The sequence below is a fragment of the Tripterygium wilfordii genome, chromosome 20 (assembly GCF_013401445.1).
Source record: "Tripterygium wilfordii isolate XIE 37 chromosome 20, ASM1340144v1, whole genome shotgun sequence".
NCBI lineage: Eukaryota > Viridiplantae > Streptophyta > Magnoliopsida > Celastrales > Celastraceae > Tripterygium > Tripterygium wilfordii.
Window position 1 is genome coordinate 7,141,121 of NC_052251.1, and position 9,486 is coordinate 7,150,606.

A 9,486-nucleotide genomic window follows, 5' to 3' on the forward strand; every position below is an offset into this window, starting at 1 on the left:
ATGAGCTCAGTTGTGGATGGATTCAGTAAGATCGTGAGAACGGAGATGAAGAAACGCGTACTTGTGTGTGTATGTGGACTGGAACGAGAAAGAACGTGGACTTGAACGTCGTCCAACGAACGTGGGCGGGCTGAAACGCCTGATGGGCTGCACCAAACAGATTCGGCCCGTTACGTCCAGCCGTAACACAAACGCGGCCCTATAATCGCGCTGCCAAACCCGCACAATAAGAAAATTGTGACAAACCTCATGTGTTTCAGGCTTTCCGGTTTCAGCTTCAATTTTGTTTCTCCCCAAATCCTCTTATATGTTATGTTTTCTAGGGTTTGAATGAACTATCAAGTTGAGAAAACATAAAGAAATTCGTTTAGTTTCCGTCTCTGGTTAAGCCTATTTTCATTGTTTTCCCCCAACTCATCTTATATGTTCTTTCGACCTCGAGCGACAACAGTCAACACAGACGTCCCTCTTGGCAGCTCCGAGATGGGTTCAGACTCCGATTTCACGTTCGCCTTTAACAATGACAACTTCTCGAACCGGCTCCTTAAGATCGAGATTGTACCCGACCTGGCTGAGTCGAAAACCAATGCCCACGGTTGTACCACCATCGTCGACTGGGCCCACAACCGTAAGAGGCGCAAGGAGGAGATTAAGAAAGAAAATGGTCCGTTAATCTTTCTCTCTCACTCTCTATTTTCTGTTTGTTCTTTTTGAAATATATACATTGGAAGTGAACGCGGAGAGAATTTATTTTGTTATCGAAAAAAATGTGAGAATGATGTGAAAATTAATTTTATTTTTGGAATAGTATCTATACAGATCAAGTGGTTTTCTTGGGCTCATTTTTTATTTTAATTTTTTTCTATTCATTTTCATTCACATTGATGACTCATACTACAAGATAGTGTAATTTGTTCATTTGATAGTGGAATTGCAATTCCAAGTTCATTTGATAGTTGAATTAGGAACAGGAAATTATGAATAATTAGTTCAATTCGTGAGCCATGTCAGTCATAATGAGTTATAGAAGTTCATAGTATTTTTGTGATTTCCAAGTTTGTTTTACAGGTTCTTTGGAAGTGCTGGTAGTGAGGGGAAGCAATAGGGTGGGGGTATAGGAAGAGGATTTTCATCAATGTGCTTATGAGTTTTTCTTTTTTTAATTGGAGGGGAACAGTAGCCAAGGGGACATCATCCCCCCTTGATATTTAGAGGAAGACCCAAAAAAAACATGCTCAAAGTAGTAAGAAAGGATATGGATTCAGTACAAGTTGAAGAAAGTATGATCCTAGATAGAAATTAATGGCGGAAACGAATCCACATAATGGATTCCTGTTGATTTTCTCATAAACTCATGTAGCCGACCTCAAACTTTTAGGATAAAGGCTCAGATGATGGTGAAGGAATCCTTTGTGGTGAAGTTTTCTCTTTTAGTTAGAACTCTTTTTTTAAAAAAATTTATTCTGTTTGCATAGGTGCGTCAGGTTTAGGAATCCTAATGTTTCCATAAATCAATGTTTGTAAACCTCTTTTTAGAGGCTTGCTTGCCTTAGAAATAAAGGAAGAGACTGAACTTCTACAGTAATAATTTGTAATATGAGAGATTTGTTTACAAGCTTGGTGAGAGGCTGAGCGGGGAAGCCATGAAGGTGAGCCTATCCGACCCTCCATGAGAGATTCAGGGTAGTACCTTTGTCATTTAAAGATTCAGCCATTGTTTTTGTTTGCTGGACGCTCTGTTTCAGTTTAAAGAAATATAGTGAAGCAACCAGCATGAAAAACAATGAAGTCGCCACCAATTGATTTTTAGGATGCAATTGGACATCCATTTTGGTCTACGAGAAAAGTGGGTAAGGAGGTCTATTGAGCATGGGGAAGGTGTTAGGCACCCCACAACTCCCGAAAACGGTTACCTTCAAAAATGTTTTCCTATTTGGCTCTACTTTGTTTTGAGGAATGATTGTATGTCCCAAATGTTTTAATGAGTTTTCCATATGCCCGGAAAATCATGTATTATCAAATGGGTGGAAATGTTCCATTAATGTTAGACCAAGATTTGACTTTAAAAATCTTATTTTTATGGGTTTTGATAAAAAAGAAGGAAAAAGGGTGCACAGGATCACTACGGTCATTCCCGGCTTGGCCAAAAATATTTAATAAAAAAAAGTCCACTTGAAGTGGTCTTTGATAAAAAAAGGGTGCACGGGATCACTATGGTCATTCCCGGCTTGGCCAAAAATATTTAATAAGAAACTCCACTTGAAGTGGTCTTTGATAAAAAAAGGGTGCATGGCCATTCCCGGCTTGGCCAAAAATATCTAATAAGAAACTCCACTTGAAGTGGTCTTTGATAAAAAGGGGGTGCACGGGATCACTATGGCCATTCCCGGCTTGGCCAAAAATATTTAATAAGAAACTCCACTTGAAGTGGTCTTTGATAAAAAAAGGTGCACGGGATCACTATGGCCATTCCCGGCTTGGCCAAAAATGCTTAATAAAGGACTCCACTTGAAGTGGCTTTTAGTAAAAAAGAGGGTGCACGGGATCACTATGGCCATTCCCGGCTTGGCCAAAAATATTTAATAAGAAACTCCACTTGAAGTGGTCTTTGATAAAAAAGGGTGCACGGGATCACTGTGGCCATTCCCGGCTTGGCCAAAAATGCTTAATAAAGGACTCCACTTGAAGTGGCTTTTAGTAAAAAAAGAGGGTGCACGGGATCACTATGGTCATTCCCGGCTTGGCCAAAAATGTTTACTTGGTCTTGGATGAAAAATCTATATCGGAGTGGGTTTTGATGTTTTTGATGATTTGGAAAGGAGGCTATTTGGATAGGAACAATGGAATGGGTATTGATGGTTTTGGTGAAGAGATTTTTGGGAACTTGGTTGATGCACCAAAAAGGCCCACAATCAATGAAAAAGGTTCAATTCAAGCCTTACTCACAATTATATTCTTCATGAGAAAAGAAAGAATTCATTTAAGGCCCATCGGACGGGCCAAATATCTTTAAACCCCCCTTTGGATCCTTAAATAAATTCTCATAATCCCTAAAAACATATTTGCTTTCTGGGTCCACGAAATCCAAATGTTTTGGATGAATGCCAATGGAACCCCAATATCTTTAAGGCTCCTTGTTATTTAAACAAAACATAAAGGTTCCATAAGTTAATCTTGGTGTGTTTATTAAGGTGAGAGGGCTTGGATTAATTCTAATGACTAACACGTTGCATTCATTTTCATTGCATTAAAACAATTCTAGCATACATCTAACATCATGGCATAGTGTGAGAAATCAAAGTCCTACGCATGCATTCTAATGCAATCATTATTCACAAAAATCATTTCCTAATATCTATATGCTTCTAGCACCCTAAAATATCATGTATGCACTTTTCACTATTTTTACTACACTATTACAAAGTTTACACTTTACAATTATATACAAAACTAAAAAATAATAAAAAATAAATACAAATATAACCCATGAAGGCCAATGCTCAAATCCAACCCAATTCCTCCATGTATGTTTTTTAGCCCAAGTCCTCTAAGTTGCCTTTCGGCCCAAGTGGGATCAAGCCCGGTTCAAGCCCAACATCAAACACAAAAATAATTGGGTCAAATGGGTACTCAAATGCCATAGAAATTCAAATTAAATTAAGCATACATACCCATATACATTATAAACATATAGACACACATATACAAACATACAAACGGGTATATATACAAACACATATACCACATATATATATATACACACACACACACATACACACTGTATATATATACGCACACACACCATATGATACACACACCACATATACATGTACACGCACACCATACACACACACATATATATATATATATAAACACATAACGTCTACATACACACACTCTGCACACATATACACATACAATATATATATATATATATACACACACACCATATACATATCTACATATATACCGGTCATCATACATATATAGACATCAGCATATATAGACATCAGCATGTATATTAACCAGGTATATGCAAGATATTAACATAGCATATTAACCCGATCCAAGCAACCAAACATCAGCACAACATATTAAGTTCAAGCATCAACCAGAGAGTATATATCTACTGTCTTCTCAGAAGTGTAACCAGATAATGCCATGATAGAAACAGAAAAATACAACCAGAAAAAATAGACCTAGAGAGATGCCAAGAAGAAATAAAACCAGAATAATGACAGAAATATGTGCCGATTATTGCCCTCCTAAATGTGGAATCCGACAGATGCAAAACCAGAGATCAAGATAACAAAAACAAGAAAGTGGAATCAGATTCGAATCAAAACATTAGTGAATCACTACCTTCTCAAAGAAATGGAAATGGAGAAGATGAAACCCTTTCTCTTTTCCTCTCCTCTTTTCTGTCCCCGCCGCCCCTTTTGTCTTCTTTTTTCTTTCACGATTTTCTCTGTTTTCAGCGATTTCTTCTTGCTCTCCTCTCCCCTCCCGTTTTCTCTTTTCTCTGTTTTTTCTTTCTTTCTCTCTTTTTCCCTTTTGTTTTGTGTTGTGCGGCTGCTTTTCCTCTCCTCCCTCTCAAAGAATGCTGCCTTTCTTTTATACTAAGAGAGAATGAGACCCCCTCTCTCCTAAAATCCTAGTTCTTTCAATTTGTCCCATTTGCCCTTACTTTTTCTTTCCTTTTAACCAATGTGGCTATTCTTTTTGGTCTTTTCCACTTTTAATTTTTTCATTTAATTTATTTTTATTCTCTAGATATTTTGTAGGATTTTGTTTTTGATAATTGGGCCAAAACTTAGGAATTGAGCCTTAAATTTTGAATTTATGAATCTACGGGCTTTTAAACAAAGACACAAGTTTGGACTTCATTTTCCTTCCTTTAATTTATATTTTTAATTTTTCTATTTTTCTATTTTTTGGGCCGGACGGAAACCGGGTACTACATATAGGAATTGAGAATTTATGTCGTAGGGTTCTTTATTTGGGGCTGACTTGGATGAGGGTTTCTGGTTTCGCTCAATCCTAGTTATAATCTACATCAATAGCTTAAAAATTACATCATTCCCTCCTTTCCCGTCTTAAATGTAGCTTAAATGTATTTTATTAAAGTTGATAGGTGCTATAGTTGATGATGTTAACAGAAACTCCATCGAAGGTATCTTATCGAGGTTTTGACTTTTAGGTGCAAGTGTCTTCTGGTCATGTTTGGGTTTGCCTTAATTAAAAGTGTTAACATTATCATTATGGTATGTCGCTTCTGTCAAACATAATTGCTGCCAAAGTTTGATTCCCTGATGAATATTGCTTTCACTCATTTACTATGTGATCACTCATTTGTCTTTAGTGGTCCGTGTTTTCATTCAACGGGAGGAGCAGATCTTGACCTGTGACATACCAGATACTGATGATGCTGTGGCCTATGAAAATCAAGACGAGGAAGCTACAACAATGGTTGAAGAATTACCTTCAGATGTTAGATTGAATTTGAATCAAGATGGTAAATTACAAAATCCTTTTTGTTATCATTCTCTGTTTTGACCTGTCATATTTCAACTATTTTCTCTAAATTTGGATGAGGAACAACTTCAGGCACCGCACTGAATTGATTCTCTCAGTCATTTGTCTCTTTGTTTTTTTTCAACTGAACATGGTAAATATATTATTGTGGAATCCTGATGCTAATGGTTCTAAAAAATGTGTATCTGTATATCTCTGATCCTTTGATAGCTTCTTGACGCACTTTTTGTCTAGGACTTTCGAGTTTTGCTTCTGTGAACCACTCTTTATTATGCGGTTTTCATTTATTTATGTTATGATTTACTGAATTTATTTGGTTGCATGTTCTGGATTTTGTTTACTCTGAGATATTTTTGTAGAAGATGAAGCTGCACAGAGCTCTAATTCACCGTGGAACATGGATGGTTCAACAATTCTCAGAGTGAACACGATACATATTAGTTCTCCAATTTTAGCTGGAAAGAGCTCGTTTTTCTATAAGGTGAGAGACGTAGCATGCTTTTGTGTCCTTGTTCCTTGGCAATGTCCTTAATTTGACAGTTGATGTGCTGATTCTTCTCAGCTTTTTTCAAATGGGACGAAAGAGTCTGAGAATCGACATGTAACTCTTCGTATTCATGCATCTGGTAAATTCTGAGGAATATTTATTCCTTTTTATTTCTTCAACTTGCTTCAGTTAGGCTTGCATTCATATTTGTCTACTGGTTTCCATTAACTTGTTACCTGTGTGGGCGTCCGGTTTTATCTTCCTTGGAGCAGAAGAAGCAGCTTTCCTAGACCTACTTCGTTTTATTTATGGCAACACCTTGTCAGCAACCTGTCCTACTGCATTGCTGGACGTGCTCTTGGCAGCTGCTAAATTTGAGGTTGCGTCGTGCATGAGACATTGCAGCATTTTATTAAGAAGCTACTCTATGACATGTGAATCCGCCTTGCTCTACTTGGACCTTCCTTATAGTGTTTTAATGGCCAAAGAAGTTCTTCCTTTGGCAGATACAGCAAAGCAGTTTCTTGCTGCACACCACAAGGATATATCTAAGTAAGCTCCCTTTTGCTGGTTTCTTCTTTGTCTGATTAATTGGTTGCTTATCACTATCATCCTCCAGATTTCTGTTTCGCTCTCCATATTGAGTTATTCATTAAATCCATATGGACTACAATTTACAGTTTTCCACCTTCATATAGTTTGGAGAACTAACTAGCACGGCACTGCCAATATTCTATCTTATCCTATTAAATTGGATAATTACTGTTTGCACAAAGTATTTGCTCGTGTCGTGTGCTGACTGCTTTGTGTATAGTAGCTGACTTCAGTTTCCTAAATTGAAAGGTTACACCAAATGATTTTCTTTCTATTCACAGGTTTCAGGGAGAGGTGCTTAACTTGCCCCTGGCTGGTATTGAGGCCGTACTATCCAGTGATGATCTCCTGGTGGCTTCAGAGGACATTGTTTGTGAGTTTGTGCTGAAGTGGGCTCGTGCTCACTACCATAAATAAGAGGAACGACGAGAAGTTCTTAGCTCGCGACTTGCTCACTTAATTCGTTTTCCGTTTATGAGCTGCCGAAAGCTGAAGAAGGTTTTGGCCTGCAGCGATTTTGATCCTGAACTTGCATCCAAATTGGTGCTTGAGGCTCTCTTTTTCAAGGCTGAGACACCATACCGCCAACGCTGGCTTGCAGTAGAGCAGGCCAATGCCAGAGCCACTAATCGTCACTTTCTAGAGCGAGCTTACAAATATCGCCCAATCAAGGTTGTAGAGTTTGAACATCCTCGCCAGCAGCGTATTGTCTTCCTCGAACTCAAGCGGGAGGAGTGTGCACGTCTGTTTCCAGTCGGTCGAGTGTACTCACAGGCATTTCATTTGGGTGGGCGGGGATTTTTCCTGTCGGCACATTGCAATATGGACCAGCAAAGCTCATTCCATTGCTTCGGGCTCTTTCTAGGAATGCAAGAGAAAGGATCGGTGACCTCTTCTGTTGACTATGAATTTGCAACAAGGATAAAGCCATTCGAGGAATATGCAAGCAATCACATAGGGAACTATAATTTCACAGTATTGAAGGCTGTTGGTTATAGGAATCTCTTTGGTATACCTTGGACAGCCCTCATGGCCGATGAAAGCCTTTATTTCATAAATGGCATACTCCATCTGCAGACTGAACTCACTGTTCGGCAATGAGTCTTTCTTAAAGACAACATGGAGCGTTGGATGGAAGTTTTGCCCGAATGGTCCCCGAAAACTTTTGTTGTCAGGCAAAGTTCAATAAATTTCGGCATTGTAATTTGTGAGTGGTTTCACTTACTCCAGCTACTCTTTTTTTCCCCTCACACGGGCATATTTTTAAGGCTCTTACCCTAATTTTATGGACCCTGTTTTATGTATAGAATGAAGAAGTTCGTTAAGATCAGCAGAGGAAATCTGCATAAAATCAGGCACGGGTTGTGCGGATGGTCTCAAGAAAATCACCATTATTAAGAATATAGTCCGAGTAATCGAAGGTGGAGCAGCTCGTGAGCTTTGTCAATCTTAGCTTTGCAACAAGACAAGTTGCAGCTGTGCATTTCCCTTGAGTAAGTCCTGCTATTATTCTAACTGGATCAGAATATGGGGTCTAAAATCATGTACGTATGATGCTCTGCCTGTGAATCCTTCTTTAATTGCATAAATGTCCAATTACCTTTGTTTCTATCCCGCTGACCCAGACGAGGCAGATGTCGCATGGAACCATATTTCAGTACTCAAATCATATGAGGATTAATAAGTTGATTATGAATAACTCATGCTTGGCATACGTCAAGCACTCTCATGCAAAGCCAATGTAAAAGTCAAGCCCTCCAACATGGTAACAAAATATCCTTAGGTAGATATCTACATACTACATACCTTAACAAAATAACCCATATATATATATATATATAAACATTATAAATTTTTAAAAATTATAAACTAAATAACATACAATATTCTTCTTGCAATCAAATAACTGTTCGGATGAGCACACAGTAATTTTAGAGTACAATTTTTATTAAAAAGTGGTAATTTTATTAGAAAGTGATAATTTTATTAATAAGTATTTGGTAAATAATAAAATTATTAATTTAATTAAGCAAACACTACACAACTCATTCAATAGCTTATAAGCTACAAATCGCTTTTAATTCACTGAACATCTCATATCTTATTACAAAGTTCTTTCTTCACAATTAGCTACACTAGCTATTACAATGAGGTTGATTTGTCTTAGACGGAATAAGTTTGTCCATGAGGGGACTCTTACACATCCTACACAAGTAGCTCTACAAGGTATGAATTTAGCGAATGATTTTAAATCTGCACAAGTAGACAGAGTTGATGTTCAGCCAGATTTAGTTTCGAGTAATCTTCAGCAGGTTTGGAAAGACCCACAAATAAACCTTATTAAAGCCAATTGGGATGCAACAATCCAATCTCAAAATAATCGTACGGGTATGGGTGTTGCATTTCGAGATGCTAGTGGGGAGGTTATGGCAAGTAGTTCTTTGTTGAGAATGAATGTACTTCATCCTTCTTTAGTTGAGGCCTTAGCAGCCCTACATGTTGTGAAGTTAGCATTGGAGTTGGGTTTTACAAAGCTAATTTTTGAAGGAGATGTTGCAGTTATTGTGGAAGCCATTAATGGGAGTGATGTACATCGTGCTATTTAGAGTCTGATTATAATGGAGATAAATAGATTATTGCGCTTCTTGTCGAGTTGAAAGTTCGTCCATATATAACGTACGACCGGTGAAGCCATCTATTCCATGGCTAAGCATGCCTTTCTCATTCAAGGCATGCGGGTTTGGATTGAGGAGGTACTTTGTTCGGTTGTGCATATTATTCAAGCGGATAAGTCTTCTTGGAATTTAAATCGTCAAAGCCATGCTAATGATTGCAATTGAGCTATTTTGTTATGTCTTGCATTAGTTAAA

The 9,486-nt window shown here is 37.9% G+C and overlaps 1 pseudogene; it reads left to right on the plus strand.

The window, feature by feature from the left end:
• Positions 1-483: 483 nt before the first annotated feature.
• On the plus strand, positions 484-7,917 carry LOC119986899 (annotated as a pseudogene).
• The last annotated feature ends 1,569 nt before the right edge of the window (positions 7,918-9,486 follow it).